The sequence below is a fragment of the Petaurus breviceps genome, unplaced genomic scaffold (assembly GCF_028583685.1).
Source record: "Petaurus breviceps papuanus isolate PSGF00001 unplaced genomic scaffold, PetGlider_PUasm1.0 218, whole genome shotgun sequence".
In the NCBI taxonomy this organism is placed as follows: Eukaryota; Metazoa; Chordata; class Mammalia; order Diprotodontia; family Petauridae; genus Petaurus; species Petaurus breviceps.
Window position 1 is genome coordinate 5,068,058 of NW_027185872.1, and position 19,613 is coordinate 5,087,670.

Here is a 19,613-nt window from a genome sequence, read left to right on the forward strand (position 1 = left end):
GGCTGTGTTGGAGAGCGATCACCCCATGCCCATGTCGCCTCTCTGCTCGCCAGCACACAAATACAATTCTTAACAAATGAGCTCAACTGAAAGCAATGGCGGTCATTTCTCTAGAGCTTTGAAGTGGCAGACACTTTTCTCCCAGCCACCTGGTAGGTGAGTGGTGCTCCTGTTAAGCCCATTTTACATCCAAAGAAACTGAGGCTCCTAGAGGTTGGGGGAGCTGTCCAGGGTCACAGAGACCTTCCTTACTTTTTCCAGATCCAAGGATGTCACTAGCCTGTGCTCTGGCTGTGGCCCTGGAATATCACTCAGGAAATGCCACCACTCTGTAGCAACTTCTCTTCAATCTACTCGATTTCCTACCTTGTTTCTTAGAGCAAGAACTTTCAGTGGCTTCCTGTTGCCTGAAATATAAACTCCTTACCCTGCCATTTAAGGCGAAGGATAGACACTGGACCTTTTACTTTACTGGTGCAGAGAACTCCTTGGGGAGGAAACTCCCTCCAGTGCAAGATGACCATCGCCTCTCAGAGAGGGGCCTGCAAAGGGATCTCATGAGGTCTTGCCTTAGGAACCAGAGGAAGATGCAATTCAGAAGCATTTCCAAAAGCAAATAAAACCACTGCCAGCAGTGATCCTCTTGTGGATTAGGGATCCCCATTTCTATTTGAGTGTGATAGCACTAACCTAACACCCTAAGAGGTGAAGTGACCTACCCAGAGTCTTCCAGTCAGCATGTGTCACAGACAAGACTTGAACCCGGTTCTCCATCCATTATTTGTATCAAGTGGTTTCTCTTTCCCTGCCAACCTTCAGTCCACACAGACAGAAATCAAACCAGATGTCAAGCAGGATCCCACCTCCCACTGCTGTGTCTTTACACAATACCTCCCTCATACCTGGAATATCTTCCCTCCTTACCTCCATCTCCCATGATTCTGAGTTTTATTCAAGGTTCATCTCAGGCTTCACTTCCTTTCATCTTCTCCATACCCACCCAGGCCCCAGCTCCCCAGATGAAACTGTCACTTCCATCTTGAAATTTCCGTAGAGCATTTTGAGTTGTCTGTCGCTTGGCCCCTTAGTTCCTTCCCTTGATTGACACATTTAGCTGTGTGCATGGTGTATCTCCCAGGACAATGTAAGCTCCCTGAGGGAGGGCACCTTCTTGTTTGTGTGTTTTATCCTAGATGCTTTGCACCTAACAAGTATTTAATAAACCTTTGGGGTTGACACCTCCTCAGCTGCATCCTGTCATCAGGAATAGCAGTCTTGCCCTCTCTCCTTATCTCCTTTTCTCCCTCTCTCCCAGACTCTTATGTCAGAGTCAAGGGATTCAAATCAATTTTATTTCTTCCCTCCTTCAAAGTGCTTGGGAACACTTGACTCAGTAACCTGGGTCTAGGAACCATTTGAAAAACAAAATAGGCTAAACAAGTTAACTCCAAACATGTGATGACTATAAGTCAATCAAAATAGATGTCTGAGAGTATCTTATGGCATAATAGAAGCAGAGGGAAAGGCCTTGGGATGGGGGGAGGGAAGAAAATTAGGAGAAAGAGGAAGAAAAGGAAAGAAGGAAGGGAAGGAAAGAAGAAAGGAAAGGAAGAAAATAAAAATAAAGGAAGGAAAAACAGGAAAGAAGGGAAGAGCATTGAATGCTCTGATCTGCACCAAGGGTCCCGGTCGTCAGTGAGGCAGGTGGTGCTGTCACTGGCTATGATGTGGGCAGATGGATAAATGGAACACAGTTCATCTGTCATGAAGATTGGTTGTGTCCCACTTGATTCTTTTAAATTGTCCGTGTGTTTTTTCTATTGCTAAAGGGTGGCGTGGCTGTTGAAGAAAAGAAGGACCACAAGTGTCGGCTTGTTCTTAAATAGCCATGCAGGGCTGTTGATTGCAACTCACTTATTCGCCTACATTTTTTTCTTTACCTCCTCCTCCGACCTCTTTCAAACTACAAGAACCTACCTGGAAGCCTGCTGTTTTCTCAGCTTACTCCCTCACCTGATGCAAATCAAAGAGTTTCAAAGAAAACAAGCCCTGCTTTATTGACAAGCCTCTGTCCATCTAACTTGAGGAGATCAACCCTCCCTCTTCTCTTCTTTCTGAGATCATTCCCCAATTTTGTTCTGAGTGAAGATGTCTCATCCTCTGTTTTCTAAATGCTGCCAGACTGAGGTGGAGCAAGGATCAGGTGATACCTGGGAAGCATCTTACTGTTTTCTTCCCCCATCCCCAGAGCTGTCAAAAATCAAAGGAAAAACAAGAAGGTGAAAATGTTAAGTGAGAGAAGAGGAATTGGGAAAACCAAAATAACTAAATGCCTGTAAGGAGGGACTGTTAGTTAAATGGTAGTTAGAATACAAAGGATTGCTCCACAAAATCTAATCATTAAATATCATGATGACTAATAAAGTTGCTTGGAGCCTTCATCATTTTTCAAGTGAAGACTGTGGTTTGGGGGCAGCTTTTTGCAATTTCTCAAGTTCTTAGGAGAGACATAAGAGGACACCTAGACTAATTCCTTGTTGGAGAGGTGAGCAAACAGAAGCCCAGCCACTTGTCCCAGTGCCCCAAATAAGAGCGATAGGATTAGAGCAAAGATTAGAGCAAATGAGGACAAAGAGGTCCTCCATCCACTGCACTGCCCTGCTTCCTTCTTTGGAGTCTGTCCATTTGAAACAGGCACAGGTAGAATGTGTCCTTTCCTGCCCCTTCACTGACTTTGGGAATGGAACTGAATCTGTGCCTCATGGGTGGAGCTGGAAGAGATGGGATCAGCCTTGTCTTTCATTCAGAACCAGAAGCAGAGTTAGGAGTTTTGAAATAGCAGAAGGAAGGAAAAATCACAGAGGAAGCAATCAGAGCATTTCTGACCAGGAGCACTATTCAGCTGAGCGACAATTGCAGGGCAAAGGGAGGGGGTTGCCAAGGATCTAGCCCAGATATTTTATTGGGAAAAAAAAAACACAACCGACTTGGGACACCTGCCTCTCATGGGCTGCTGTGTTCAGGATGCAATAAATGGCTTTCTCCCAGAATGGCCCACTACCCCCATTAGGTATTTGTTGATGCATGTGCTTCTTTTGGCTACATTGTTGTTAACCCTCCTACACAGACAGTACACACACTTAAGAACCCAAGAAATCTGACTTTTAAGTTTTACCTCACCCACCCAATGCTTCAATGAAATAAATGGTAATGACTAAATTGTACTTTTTCTGAAAAATCTCAAAAGACAAATAATGATGAAAAAATGTCACAGAATCATAGCTTTGATCTAGAAGATACCTTAGAATTGAACTAATACAAACCCCCTATTTTATACTCAAGAAAACCAGTCACAAAGCCCACAATTACAGAGTTAGAATCAGAGGTGGATTTGAACTAAGGTCTCCCTGACTTTAGCATTCCATTCACAATACCACACGGCCTCGTCCATCCATCCATTTCTCCAGGAAACTCCTTCAAGGCACATATTTTCACTTATCAAGGGTCAGCTGTGTATATAGATCACTCCACTATGGTAAAGAGAGAGATACTATGTTAAGATACAGCAAGACTGCAGCCCTTGTTGAGTCTGAAAAAAGAAAAGACCACAAGGTGTTCCATTGGGAAAGGGCCCTGAGTAGAGAGTCTGAAGACCTGAGGTCTGGTTCTAGTTCTGCCATTAATTATGTGAGAGCCCTTAGAAAATGAATCACTTTCTCAGACAGTTTCCTTATAGGGTCAGCATAAGGATAAAATGAAATAATGGCTCTGGAGGCATTTGAAGCATGATACACATGCAAAGGTTTAATATTCACAACATCAGAGAATTTTACAGAATTTGAAAGGTAGAAGGGTTAGCCCTCAGCTGTTGCTCATTCTTATAGTTTGACTGGCCCATCTTCCCCATCTTCCACTCTGAGTACGTGTGTACCTGATGACCTCTTCTGCTTCCCCATTCATCAAGTCTAGGAGCCATTCCTGCCCACTCTGTGTTCTGTATGGGGAGGGGTGTCCCTCAATTTTATTTCATTGGAGACCATAGCACCTCGTAAGTTCCATCCATGCAACATCATAGAAAAAGTATGATTTTTTTAGTTAAGTATCTTCATTTCAGTGGAAAAGATTGGGGGTAATTAAAGGGTGTAGCTATGGCAACTTATCCTTGAAGTAATATGCTTTAGAAGCCTGAAGCCCACTGGTACATGTGGATCATGCCCCAGAACAAAGATGTGAGACAAACCCACCATTAGAAGTCATCAACAAACCTCTTTAAATAAACTGTATACAAGAGTCTCTGGAAAGCCCCTCATGACCAGAGGACAAGAGAAAAGCTGCCCCCACCACCATGAACCTATGGGCTCCAAGGGGAGACTGCAGGATCTCTGGCTGCTATTGGCCAGCAGTCACTTAGGCTGTCAACATTCAGTCAGTTGGTAGTGGTGTTTTTTTTTTTTTCAGTCATTCAGACTCTTCATGACCCCACTTGGCGTTTTATTGGGAAAAAATACTAGAGTGGTTTATCATTTCCTCCGCCAGTTCATTTTACAGATGAGAAAACTGAGGCAAACAATGTTAAGTGACTGGCCCAGAGTCACAAAGGTAGTAAGTGAGGCCATATTTGAACTCAAGAAGATAAGTTTTCCTGCCTCTAGGCACAATGCTCTGTGTACCACAGCACCAACTAGCTGCCCAATTCAATCAGTATGTACCTATTATGTTCTAGGTGCTGTTCTAAGGCTCTAGAAAATCCCTTCTATCCATTCCATAGAAAAGTGCGCAAAGCTGATGTCCACCATTCCTCATTACGCATCACAAGTATTCTAACGGTGATATAATCACTTGTTCATACAAACCACAAACGTAAACATGTCTCCTGAATTTCTTTAGAGTGAAATTTTGTATTTAATATTTACTTGTATGTTTAATCTATACTCACTTTGATGCAGTACTTCTGTTTAACAGCAACCTGATCTGAGGACCAGTCTGGGCATGGCGATGTTAAAGACCGGATGGTCGGGGATGACATCACGACATGTGTTGCTTAAATGACCCACAGAAGAGACAAGAATGCAAGATGGCCCCAGGAGCATGAGGCCAGGTAGTCACAAGAACATAAGCTTCCCAAGCTGCCAAGACTCTGCCAAGACTCGCAGGGGCCCTTAGGTGATCAGCCCTGCTGGACAAGGCCATCTGCATTTTCCCTTGGAGACCCCACAGGGAAAGCCCATCACCTCGTGAAGCCATCGATGCTGCTTCTAGAAAGCTCTGATTCCCACCATGTGCTTCTGACATTGCGCCTAGGCTCTGGTCTTTGCAGCTTCTCATCCCACCTTCTGTGCTCACTCAGAACAAGTCTACTGCATCACCTTCCAGGCAACAGCCTTCAAATGCGTGAAGACGGTGAGAAAGTCCACCTTGAGTTTTCTCTTTTCCAATTTAAACCTATTTCTTTTGACAAATGGCCATGTGGGGTGAACTTCACCACCCCGAGCACTCTTCGCTGGCACTCCCCAGAGTATCTGGATCCCCCTAAAATAAGTCACTCAAACTAAACACAATGTTCCATATGGTATCTGACTGGGGCAGTATATAGAGGGAGAGACTTCCAGTTCCCTAAGAGTTCCTGGAAATCACACCTTTCTAAAGAGAGACACAGAACTCACTGGCTTTTTGGCAGCCATGTTGTGCAGGTACACTGTATCATGAAGAATGTCCCATTCAGAGTCCAAATAAAAAGTACATCATGTTAATAGAGGAGGGAGTCCTTAAGGGGCTTCTGTTTGAGGAAGGGAGACCTGGAGTGGATTTGTACTGACACCATGAAACATCCTCCACGAAATCCAGTCCTTAGCCCTGTAACTGGCACGTAGTAAACATTTAAAAATGATAGCTAAGATCCATGATTACTCAGAATGTTCCTCTCCACACACACACACACACACACACACACCAACAACAGTGTTCTCAGATGATGACTTTCAGTTGGATATACTGCCCATTGAGTTTTACCAAAAGTGGCTCCATCTAGGATACACCCTGAATTCAGTACATTGGGCCCAGAACTAAAGGTTGAGAGGGGGAAGAAGAGAAGAAGGAAAAAAGGAGGGAAACAGGATTGATCACATTTGGGAAACGTCTAGTGCTATGAAGGGATCAAAGAGTAGTACTGGGTGGATTCCTGGATTCAGAGTCAGAAACACTTGGGTTCTAATATTCCCTTAGACACATATAAATTGTGGAGCTCTGAGCAGGCACTTCACCTCCAAGGGCCTCAGTTTTCCCATCTGTAAAATGAAGGGTTCCATGGCCCTGAAGTTCCCTTCAAGTTGTCAGTATAGGATCTGTACCCCAAGGAACGCGTCCCTGGAAAACCCCATCTTTTGGTTCTGATAGTGTCCCAGGGTTGCCCTATGGCAACAAGCCATAGATGCCTGTACTCTCAGGAAGAACCAAATCACAGGTCACCAAGAGGGCAAGGGTCCACAGGCTGCAGAGTGGTATCTACAATTCACTTTGTGGTATGTAAGAAGTGTCACAAAAGACACCATCAGGTACATGTGTGACTAAAAATGGAGGGGGCAAAAGTGAGTCAGCTGATGGATGGGCAGGTCAAGTGCTACACCAATATCTCTAAAATATTCAAAGGACCAGAAGGAAGTTGGCAGCAGGCCAGGTGACTATGTCCTCAATGGGAGGTTTATGGAAGAGCAAAGGACAAGAATCTCACGGGACAGAGAGGTATAGTCAGGATGGGGAACCAGAGGAAAAAAACATCTTGGATCTTCTTGTTTTAAGTAATTAGCCTTATAACCTGAGAATGAAGTTCGATTGTCTCTAAGATTCTGGGACACTGAAAGTATTGTCACTGTCCCCTGAATTGTATAATCAAGGGATCATTATAGATTTTGAAATGGAGAGGATCTTAGAGACTGAGTCTATCCTACCCTCTTTACAGATAAGGAAAGTAAGGCTGAAAGAGATTAAGGGTCATGCAGCTGTTAAATAACCACAACTGAATGGCAGAGACCAGCTATGAATGAATACCTAGAGAGCAACAGCCAATACGCTCCCCAGGGGCGCGCTCTGCAGAGCCTCAGTGGGGCCAGCGGCCCATGCAGGACATGGCTGAACCTGTGTCTGCCCAGGTCTCTGATGATGGGTACATGTGTTCTAGGAGCTCACGGGGACTCTCTGTGTTCCCTCAGAATGGCAAATAGGAGCTTTAAGCTTGTGAGCTCTGCCCCCAACTCCTTAATCACCAAGGAGAACAGATGAAAATGCATTGTGATTTTGGCTAGAACCCTATTTTCAGGATGAAGACAATGAATCGGAGAGATGCAAAATCCTCCAGAATGAACTTGGACCCTTTGCTGAACAAAATTCTGGCAGTGCAAGGATTCTATTGGAAAAAAGAACAGACAGGACCATAGAATTCCCCGTTTGGATGTGCCTCAGTGACCATCTAGGTCAACCCATATCCCAAGAAGAGTCCCCGCTTCCATGCACCCAATAGGTGATCAGTCAGTCAGCTCTGCATAGAGGTCTCATGAGAAGGGATTCACTTCTTCTTCATGGAGTCCCTTCCACGAGGGACAGCACTCTGTGCTAGAAAGCTTCTCCTTACACAAAGTTATTCCTGAAAACTTTAAATATTTTTTAAATTAGAAAAAAAACAGAACTATTTAAATTGGTGTCTGCTATTTCTACATCCCTCTCCCACGTCTGCCCACTGGGGCCAAGCAGAAGAAATATAATCACTCTGCCATGTGACAGCCCTTCAAGTACTTGAAGCCGGGGCTCAATATATTCCCCCCACCATAACTGTGTCCTCTCTTCTCCAGGCTCAGCACCCCCAGTTCCTTCAGCTCCTTATCTCCATGGCACCATAACAAATGGATCCCCTCGAATCAGGAGCATGTGGGTCCCAGGAGGAGGCTGGAGATCCTTTAGCAGTGTTTCCAGCTTTCCAGCCTGCCTCCACTTCCTAGCGGCCCAATGCATTAGCAGCCTGCAGATTCTTTCCTTTGGGGCCTTCCTTCCTTTCCTCTGGATTGCCTGGTTTGGATTTCTGCTGATGTGTGACTGACTGTAGCCAAATACTTTCTGTATGTCCCCAATCTGAACTGGTCATTTTGAAATTTCAGAGGGTTGTTAGACAGAGTCTGTTTTGAAACAAAGGATATTTTGAAATGGAAATAAAACAGTTCCAGAAGTTTAGAAAGAGTGTCTCTCCACAAGTTTTACAAATAAATATTCCTTTACTGGAAAGAATTAAAAAAAAACATTTGGTAATTACATTTTTTAAGTCTGAAATGGCTTTGGCTTATTATCAATTCATATTTCTGTCTGAATCATGAATCCTGGGAATATTTGTTGATGGGAAGTGGCCCTGGCATTCCACATTCTCTTGGCAATACATTAGTGATCAGTTTTAGGTATCTGAACAATAAAGCACAATGCTGGGCTTGCTGTAATCATCTTCCTCATGTTCTGTGACTCCTCCTTCTACTCATTCTTGGAGGACACCCTTGAAGACTCAGTTGGCAGGACCTTACAAGTTAACTATGAACAAAATGGTCCATTATCTGGTGGTTAGGCTTCCAGGGTGGGGCCTCTCTGAATTTAGCCAGACTCATTAGAGATAATGTCCCATAGTCCATCATGGGTCCCTTTCTCAGAGCAATCTCAACTCGGCAGCCTTGCCCTTTTACTCCACTGACGTAACCTTTGAGAGCCCAGGGCCACCTCCATCCCACACAACCAGGCTATTGCTGGGCCTCCAACGCCAGCCCTATAAGGACTAGCTAAAAGTACTGAAGACATTTATTCCAGGACACAGATAATTCAGGACAAAGTGAATAGTTGCCTTCAAGTATTTAAAAAATAATCACTTGGAAGAGAATTTGTTTTTCTCCCACTTGGTCCCAAAGAGCAGAATTAGAAAAATGGATGAACTCTGCAAAGAGGTAAATTTAGACTTGATATCAGGAAGGAAAAAAAAATCCTAACAATCCCCTAAGGGAAATAGGTTGCCTGAGGATGTTAGGGAGCCTCCTCTTCATTAGAGCTTTTCAAGCAGAGGCCAGGTTCCCCCCCCTGCTGGGATAGTGCAGCAGCAGGCAGCGGGCAATGGGCAGTGAGGTGAGTAGAGCAAGAGACTGGGCCTCTGCAAGGCTTGAGTTCATTTCCTGCCAAGGGCGCGTATGTGGCCCAGGTAAGGTCACTTCAACCTCTTGTTTGCCTGTTTCCTCACTTGTCAAATCTAGATAATAATTGGCACTTACCTTGCCATGGGTTGTGAGGGTGAGGTTTTGAAAATGTGAAGCCACTATATAAGCTCTAGTTATTACAATTATGAGTTACTATGTTATTACATTATTTTTATGACCACTCTCCTGATAGGCCATAGGGGAAATTGTGGTTAAGTCCAGATGGTCTTGACTGAGCAAGGAATTCTCCCCTGGGAGGCAGCAGGATGACCCCTTGTATGACCTGATGTACAGCACTGGAAAGAATCCTGATGCAAGATCAGCATCGTTTCTGCAGGAGTGCAGAGTCCAGAGGTGGCTTCCTTCCTTTGTCCATCGTTGGCCCCGTTAGCTGATTGGTATCACATCAGTCTCCTTGTTGGAAACACATTTGTATCCCACAAATCATGCTTCCTTCTTCATGAATTACCTCTCTACTGTAAGGTCAGGGTGCTCTGATCGGTCATTTCTAAGCATTTGCCCCATCAGAGCTCATATTTCATCTCTGGAGCAAAGTAGAGGTTAGCCATGAATCTCTCTGCCTGTCTTCACTCAGGCCATCAAGACTGTTCAAAATTCTCCATGCCTCCCTAAGAATATGGTCACCTTACCTAAAGGAGAATTCAGAGAACTTCCCTATCTATCACTATGTTTGACCCTTCTCCTTCCTGAAGATCCTTGTGGAAAGGTTTGGGGCTTTATACAATCCTGGGTCTGCTAAGCTCTGTCCCCTTGCCTTGAGTGGGGCTATGCTTATGTAAAGATGCCTGAGACTGAAGAATCCAAATAATGGTAACCACAATAATGACATTAGCAATAACTGGCATTATATTGTGTTTGAAAGTTCACACACGACTTTGTCTATGTTAACTCACTTGATTCTCACAATAAACCTGTTGTATCCATTGGACAAGTGAGAAACTGAGATTCAGTGACTTGCCCAGGGTCACACAGCTAGCATCTGAGGCAGGATTTGAACTTAGTTCTTCCTGACGCCAACCCTGGGGTCCATCCATTGTGCAATCTAGATACCTCAAATGCTCTTCTGGAGCTCTCTGCAGCAGGAAAATGAAAGAGAGCATAAGAAAAAAGCATTGAATTTACAAGAAAGAGGGCTAAGATTCAAATCTAGTCTCAGCTAATCACTAGCCATCCAAGTCTGGGTAAGAAGGAAGCTCCCAGGACCTTGGCAATCCTCCAGGCTGTTTGGTATACCATCAGCTAGCCTTCAGGGAGAATGGGGTTGTCATTGAGCAGTGCTGGGAGGTGACCAAGTGGGTCTGATTTGGGAAGTTGAGCTTGAGGAGAGCAGCAGGGGACATTAGGTGGATTGGAAGGAGAGACTGGATAAGCAGCCTGCTCCAGAGCAGGGAGGGATGGGCATTGGGAGCACTGGCTGTACACTGGGATTTGGCTAGAGAAAAAATGAGGTTTGGGAATCATCCAGTCCTCCAAGCTGCTGCCACAAGCCTGTCTCACTCCCAACCACCACCATGCACCCAGCATAGTGCCTGCAGGAGGAAAAGTTCAAATATGTTCCCATGCAGTGTCTGACTCCTGGGCTTTTGTGTTCTTCCTGGTCTCTTCTTTGGGAAGAGATCGTGGAGTGCAGAGTTACATAGGGGCATGGGACATCATGGTGGGGAGCAGGAAGTAAGTGGATGTCTATGCATTCAGCATGTGATTAGCACCAGGAAACTCCAAAGATGGACATTGGGGGGGGGGGAAGGGGGGGGAAGGAGAAGCATCCCCAGCAGGTATATGGGACATGATATCTGGAGTAATGGCTTGAGATGGAGAGCCAGACACAGAATGTTGTCTAGATTATAGATAATTGGCCACAAACACCAGGAATCGTGCTATAAGATTAGGAGACGAGCAAAGCAACCCAATCTCTGGGCTGAGAAATCAGGGGTAGATGTAAAGAAGTTGACTCTTACGGTCAACGACAGAAAACTAGGGGGAAACCAGGGGTAAGTAACAAAACGGACTTACTGATATTTTACTTCCCAGAGCTATGGATGGTCCTATTTGGCACGTGTGTCTAAGTATTTAATATCTCTCGAAAGCATGCACATACAAAGAACTGAGACATGAGAAGAAAATCTTTCATTCACCACTAGTGAACCTACAAGAATGAGCATCTGAAGATGAGGATGACAAAAATCCCTATTAACAGAAGAATCTTTGCTTTTAAAAAAAAATCCCCATTATTTTATGCCAGACCCCAGCCTCTGGCTGTGAGATTTCTGATACGCAAGAGGATAAAAGGGCTGTGTTTAGGGTGTCAAACCCCCCTCCTCCCAGGGTTCATAATAGAGCTTATTCTCCAGCCCAAGCTCTCTGGAAAGATCATTTGAATCACTTCAGACCGTCATCTGCCAGGACCCCTTCTTTCTAAACTCATGAGCTTCATCCTCTATGTTCCATGAAAATGATTTAGGTCACATTCACCTACGTATCCTGGCAGTCTTCAGACTATGCCTGGCAGGAAAACAAAATGACTTTTTTTTTTTCTTTAACCTTTGGTTCCAAACATACCCAATTACCTTCTTTTATTGATGCAAGTTGAACGTTCCCTTCAAAGGGGATAACTGGCAAGTGAACGTCCTTCAAGCCCCGGTCAAGAATCCAGGAGGAAGAAGGGCTGGAGCACGCTTCACCCACTCCTAATGCTTTCACCCCACACTGCTCTGACCATGGAAGGAAGGAGCCCCTTCCCAAACGCAGTAGAGGCTGCAGAGAGGAGTCATTCTCTTTTTTACTGGACCAGGTCTGAGAAGCGGAATCCACCCTGTGGTCCTCCCTCCGAGTCCTCCCTATCCCTGCCCTGTCTAACGATGGATTTTTTTAATGGAAAAAAAAGAAAAAAAAAAACAGTCACTAAAAATGCCCCGCCCACCCCTTCTAAAAAAAAAAGAAAACAAAACAAATAAACAACAAAAAGAAAACCACACACATGCACATAGACACAAAAGTCCCTGGGCGCAGCACCAATCAGTGACCTCAAGAATTTGGGTCTGGCATGAACGCTACAGGGTCATCACTAGCACGCCTCGTTTTCTAAAAACAAACAAGAACCAAAGCCATGAACCAAACTCCTCCTGCTCAGTTTTCTGGCCAAACTCGGTCTCTCAAAATGAACTCCGCTTTGCACCGAGTTGTAAGGGAAGCTGGGAGCCCTCGTGAGCCCAGCCGCGCAGGGGGAGTGGGAGCGAGGGAGCGCACACAGGGCGTGCCATTATTGCCAAAGAACCAACTTTAATTGGCGTGCGGGGCGCCGGCCGGAGCGGCGCTCAGAGCAGCCGGCACTGGCGGCGCTTCCTGGGCTGCGGGGGCTCGAGCGCGGTCAGGATGGCCTCATCGAAGACGGCCTTGAGGCCTTTCTGGGTGAGCGCCGAGCACTCCACGTAGCGCGCCGCGTTCAGGTCCCGGGTCAGCCTCTCCGCCATCTCCGCGCTCACGGGCTTCTGCTTGCTGTGGGCCAGCCTGGCCAGCGTGGAGGCTTCGTCGCGGAGGTCGCTCTGGGTGCCCACCAGCAGGAACGGCGCCCTGGGGCAGTGGTGCCTGATCTCGGGCACCCACTTGAGCTTCACGTTCTCGAAGGAGCTGGGCCTCACCACGGAGAAGCAGACCAGGAACACGTCGGTCTGCGGGTAGCTGAGGGGCCGCAGGCGGTCGTAGTCCTCCTGGCCCGCCGTGTCGAACAGCCCCAGCGTGTGCGGCTCGGAGCCGATCAGCACGGTGACCGCGTAGTTGTCGAAGACGGTGGGCGCGTACTCCGCGGGGAACTTGTTGGTGGTGTAGGACATGAGCAGGCACGTCTTCCCCACCGAGCCGTCGCCCACCACCACGCACTTGATGGTGTTCAGCGGAGAGTTCATCCTGCGCCGGGCGCTCGGGCCCAAGGGGAGCCTGGCCGGAGGGGGACCCTGCTTCGAGGAGTTGGGGGGCGCAGGGAATCGACCGTTTCTGGCTAGAGCTGCGAGACTGACCTCAGGCCGCTGCCGGGGGCGTGGGCAGCCTCCCAGAGCGTTGAGGTCTCCTTGGCTCCCGACAGGGAGAGTGGGGGTGGGTGGGGGTGGGTGCAACGGTCCCCAGCGACCTTACTCGGGAGGAGGAGATGAAAACGAGGGGGCAGTTGAAGCCAAGCTCCAAAAACAACTTTCCACCCCACCCCCATATGGCACTAGCAATAAGGACCTGCCTCCCCCCGCCCCGCCCCCCCGCCTTCTTCCCAGGTGCTTAAAAGGTAGATACGTTTAATAAAAATTATATATATATATATATATATATATATATATATATATATATATATATGTATGTATGTATATATATCGAAAAGGAGGGAGAAAGAGGAGAGAGAGAGACAGAGAGACAGAGAGAGACAGAGAGAGAGAGAGAGAGACAGAGAGAGACAGAGAGAGAGAGAGAGAGAGAGTTTGCCCTTAGGCAAATAGGGCGAAGTGACTGGCCCAGGGTCATACATCTAAGAGGCTCGATTTGAATGCAGGAAGATAAGTCTTCCTGACTCCAAGCCTGGCGCTGTACCCACCAAACCACCTAACTCAGTCCCAGTTTCTGAAACATATATTCCTCCTTCTTTTGGATAATGAGCTAGTCAAGGCCACAGACCTTGGCTGGTAATTCTTTTTTTGTTTGTTTGTTTTCATTTTTCAAATGCTTTATTAACTTCTGATTTACATCATTCATTTCCGCCAGATTTTGAGTTACAAATTTTCTCCCCGTTTTTCCCCTACCCACTGCCCCAAAATAGCAGTCCCACAGGATATCCCCTCCTCCAATCTGCTCTCTCCCATATCTTTTCCCATACCCCTTTCAACTTTTCCAGTAGGGCATGGTGGATCTCTATGCCCCAGGGCTTGTATATCTTATTTCCCAATTACATGTAAAATAGTATTAACAATAGTGTGTGTGTGTGTGTGTGTGTGTGTGTGTGTGTATAAAACATTTGATTCTAAAACTTTGAATTTCAGATTCATTCCCTTCCTTCCTTGTCACCCACCCTTACTGGGAAGATAAGCAGTTCAGTGTAGGTTGTACATGTGTAGCTAATGAAAAACATTAACATAGTAGATATATTTTGGAATACTGACTATATTTCCCTCCCTCCTATCCCACCTCCCACTTGTTCTATTCTCTACTTTGATCCCCTACCTTTTCAAAAGTGAGTGCTTCCCCCTCTCTCTCCTCCTCCCAGCACCAACTATCCATCTGTGAGCTCCCCTCAGTCAGTTCCTGAGAATTCACTCCCTTCCCTTTCCCTCGCTGAGCTCCTCCGGCCCCTTCAAGCCGGAGCTCAGGGCTGGAGGCGGTGCAGAAGAGGATGCCAAGGCCGAGGGGACTCCACATCGGACTGGGCTGAACCGGGGACAGCTACAGTGCTGTAATCTGCAGGAGTTTTTGAGGGCTTTGAGTCCTGGAGTACTACACGGCCTGGAGGGTGCAGGCAGGCCCGCCTCAGAGCCTGGCGGTTGGGGGTGGGGGGGGCAGGCACGCTCTGCCCCCTGGATGCCGCTGGAAGGGGGGCTGTCCTCAGCCCACCGCACTCAGAATGCCAGGCTCCTGGTGTGAACCACAGGGCCTGGCATTCTTTTAAATCACATCAGAACTTTTCATATTCAATAAAGTTGTAGAACTGAACGGATCCCAGGACACCGTTAGTCACTCCTCCCAGAACGGGAGTATTTTTCTTCCAAAAAAAAAAAAAGTGGGTGCTTCCAACTTCCCTCCCCCCGGCCTGCCCTCCCTTCCATCATCCTCCCTCTCATCCCCTTCCTCCCTACTCTCCTGGAGGGTGATACCTCAGTGTGTATTTCATTCCCTCCCCATGCCAAATTCAAAGAGAATAAGGTTGACCCATTCCCTTTTGCCTTCCTATTCTTCCCCTCCATTGTAACCATTTTCCCTTGCCTCCTCTATATGAGATAGTTTACCCCATTCTGTCATTTTCTTATTATATTCCTCTCTCGCCTCTTAATTTCACCTTTTAAGTATCATCCCTTCCTATTAAATTGGTCTGTGCCCTCTACCTATGTATACCTGTAAACATATATACACACATTCTCATATGTATTCATATGCCTATATACCCTCATATATAGACATATATACATATATATTCCCTTCAATTATTTTCATACTGAGAAAAGTTTCATCAGTTACAATGATTGTTTTTCCATGCAGGAATATAAATAGTTCAACTTTGATAAGTTCCTTATGATTTCTTTCCCCTGTTTACCTTCTCATGCTTCTCTTGCTTCTTGTATTTGAATGTCAAATTTTCCATTCAACTCTGTTTTTTTCATAAAGAATGCTTGAAAGTCCTCTATTCCACTGAATGACCATATTTTCCCCTGAAATATGATACTCAGTTTTGCTGGGTAGGTGATTCTTGTTTTTAATCCCAGCTCTTTTGACCTCTGGAATATCACATTCCAAGCCCTTCGATCCCTCAGGGTAGAAGCTGCCAGATCCTGTGTTATACTGATTGTGTTTCCAAAATATTCAAATTGTTTCTTCCTGGCTACATGTAATATTCTCTCCTTGATTTGGGAATTTTGGAATATGGCTATAATATTCCCAGGAGTTTCTTTTTGGGATATTTTACAGGAGGTGATCGGTGGATTCTTTCAACTTCTATTTTGCCCTCTGGTTCTAAAACATCAGGGCAAGTTTTCCTTGAGGATTTCTTGGAGGATGATTTCTAGGTTATTTCTTTGATCATGGCTTTCAGGTAGTCCAATAATTTTTAAATTATCTCTCCTGGATCTATTTTCCAGGTCGGTGGTTTTTCCCATGAGATATTTCACATTGTCTTCTGTTCTTTCATTTGTTTGGATCTGTTTAACAGCATCTTGATTCCTCGTGAAGTCATTAGCTTCCATTTGCTCCAATCTAATTCTGAAGCAATGCTTCTCCTCATTAAGCTTTTGAGATTCTTTTTCCATCTCGCAAATTTGGCTTTTTAAGGCATTATTCTCCTCATTGCCTTTTTAAGCCTCTTTTGCCATTTGAGTTAGTCTATTTTTTAAGGTGTGATTTCCTCAGGCTGTTGACTCTCATTTCGTAATTTTCTTCCATCATTCTCTTTTCTCTTCCCAATCTTTCCTCCACTTCTGTTATCTGCTTCTTAAGGTCCTCGATGGCCTGTAACCGGCTCGTATTTTCCTTTGAAGATTTTGGTGCAGGAGTTCTGACTTCACTGTCTTCCTCTTGTTCCATGCTTTGCTCCTTTTTGTCCCCCAAATAGGAGTCTAATGTTGGGTTCTTCTGTTTGCTTTGCTTCCTTTGCCTGGTCATGTTGCCACTCAATTACTTGACTTTTGGGCTTTTGCCACAGTAGGACTCTGCCACCAGACAGGGGAGCCTTCATACTGGGGTTTTCTCAGCTGCCAGAGGTATTAGTTGGGTGCCCTTGCTGAAGCCTCCACAGGCTCTGGCAAGCTGGACACACACCCCATTACCTCCACCCTAGACTGCAATCCAGATCCAAGAAGGTTAAAGCAAGAGTGATTAATCCTCAGACTGGTCGCTTCATCTCCCTCCAGTCTGCAGGCCAGGAGCTGAAGCTGCCACATGGCAGGGGCTGTGGCACAACCCTCAGCAGCTTCTTGCCCCAAGGGCAAAAGCCGATGGGCTCCCAACTACTGGGTCCCAAAGTCTGTGCACTGTGCACTGACCTGTCACTTTGTCCTAAGCATCTATGTGTTGATAATTCTGGATTTCCATGGCTGCTGGTGATCTGAAGTCCCTCCAGCCAGTGGCTGGTCAGGCCTGCCCTGGGGCTAAAACCTCTGGCTCAGCATCCTGAGCACTGCACTGGTTGATTCCTGCCAGCCTTCTGGGCTGTCCTCAGCAGGAGGTTAGCTTCTCTGTGTCATTTTGTGGGTTCTGTAAGTCCAAAGTTTGTTCAGAGTCCCCTTTTACATGAATTGGGGAAGGTGGAAGCCAGAGCCCTGGGGAGGATCTGCTTCTACTCCACCATCTTGACTCCACCCCCTGGCTGGTAATTCTTTTTACTGAACATAACATCCAGAAAAGTGTTTGAAACATAGGGAGTGCTCCATAAACCCCCATTTCTTGATATTGTCTCTGTCTGTATGTCTCTTTCTCTCTCTGTCTCTCCCTTCCTCCTTCTCTTCCCTCCTTCTCTCTGTCTATCCCTTCTTTCTTCCCTCCTTTCCCCCTCCTTCACACTTCTCTCCATTTCAGGAGATTGCAGTTCATCCTTTATACTAGAATAGGACAAGTAACATCACAATGTTTCAGTCAATGGACAGTGTGTCCAATGGACAGCAGCTAATCAGCCAATGTGAGCTTGGAATGCTCTACCACAGATCAGGCACAAATAGCTCACATGAACCTTAGGGGTAGGGATGGCTCTTAAGTTCTGCATCTCACATTTTCTTCAAGCTACTACAATTCTGCTTCACTCACAGAGCATGGCACCCCTTTGATGTGGGCGCGCCATGCTGGGCAGTCCTGGTCCAGCGTCTCCATGTCTCCCAAGCAATACCAAAGCTCTTCAGAGAGACCTGGTGAGTGTCCTTGTATCATTTCTGACCTTGAGCCCATATGATTCTTTAAAGGCAGCCAGGGATGGAAAGAGGACTCATGAAGGCCTGGAGGCCAGTTTGGAGGGGAGAAGTGTTGGGGGTGGTGAGGACTTCTCAGGGTTCTCTTCTTTGCCTCTAGGCCCTTTGTGTTGGTAAACATGTTAAATGATGGCATTGATCACATAGCCATTCACACTGCAAGTGATCCATAGTCAGGAGGACCAGCCAGCACCCACTGGTGATTCACAGGCAGAAGAGGGGAGCCAGACACAGCCTGTGGCTATGTGACTCCCTCCCAACCAGAGTCAAATGTCTTTGGGAAATATTTAACAAAATAGTATAATGCACCACAGATAATATTACATTTAAAATGAATTCAACATGCATCCACAGGGATCTTTATACTAGTGGCACCTATTTCTATTTGAATTTAACACCAATGGACTAACCCGCTGGGTTCAATCTAACAAGAGGGAATTTAACAGGGTCAGATGTGAAGTCTTACACCTGGGTGTAGATCCATTTCACAAGCACAAAATGGGGGAGGCCTGGTGATGGGGCAGTTTGGAACAAGACCTGTGGGTGTTTAGAGGGTGCCCCCACACCTCACCCCCTGCTCTCATCTCAGACCCAGCTGCCAGCTCTAGTCCCCTGTCCTCACCATACCTTGCCTGGGGCATCACATTCAATATGGGCCTCCCTGGCTTAAAAAGAACACTGATAAAAGCTGGAGATCATCCAGAGGAGAGTGGCCAGGATGCCAAAAAGGATGTGATACAAGGCTGGGCCGAAGGAGCTGGAGAGACTAAGTCTGAAGAGGAGACTCAGAGCATGATGGATGGATCTGAGGATTTGAAGGCAGAGCTCGAGGAAGGAGGATGGGACTCCCTTTGTTTGAGTTCCAGAGTCAAAGGAAGAAGACTGGGTGAAAGTTGGACAGCTGTAGGTGCAGACTGGATGAAAGAAAAGTTACCTCATAATTAGCCTGGTCAAAGGCAAGATGGGTGATAGACTCCTTCTCCCTCCTTGTACAAAGGCCAGCTGTGCCATCTTGAAGGATCTGTTCAGATAAGGGCCAAACCAGATGACCTTGGAGGGCGATTCCAACTCCAAGATTCTGTGGGGGACGATGAGGGGGAAGAAATCCAAAAGGAAAGAAGTCAAAGGGAAAGGAGGGAGGGAGGGCAGACTAAGGAAGGTGAAGGCCAAGAAGGTTGAGGGGACAGCAGTTTCATTTATATGAAAAGACTGAGAATATAGACTGGTCAGGATCTTTCGTTATCCAGAATGTCCCATTTGAGTAGGGCCGAGGTGAGGCTTCAAATTGCCACAGCCTAAAGGCTGCAGATTTTGCTAGTGGCCCTTGGTCTCACTCTGTGAGACATGTGATCCAACAGGCTGGAGACTTTCCACTTCTCACCCTCGGAGGCCCTGTCCCCATCCCAACACATCTTCCAAAATGACGGCTCCTCATGAGGAAGGGTTAGCACATTATGAGTGAGATGGCAAGGTTGGACTTCATTCCTTTGCTCTCAAACCCAACTGGTGAGTGTTTAATTCACTTTTTTGATGCTGGGAGTCAGTAATTGCTCCTCTGTCCTCAGGCATTAGTTGGTTTAAGCACAGATATTCATACTTGTAAAATGAACTGGCCGAGCCCAGTGAATGGTCGGATAATTAAAGCAGAAAGTCACCTTTGCTTTCCTTAACTTAAGTTAATCTCCCCTGCCCCATCCCCTTGATTATTTCCAAAAGCACTGGAGGCAGCTATGGCTTTTCTCTACAT

At 46.2% G+C, this 19,613-nt stretch overlaps 1 pseudogene; it reads right to left on the bottom strand.

The window, feature by feature from the left end:
- Positions 1–12,544: 12,544 nt before the first annotated feature.
- On the bottom strand, positions 12,545–13,132 carry LOC138165965 (cell division control protein 42 homolog pseudogene; annotated as a pseudogene).
- Between the last annotated feature and the right edge of the window lie 6,481 nt (positions 13,133–19,613).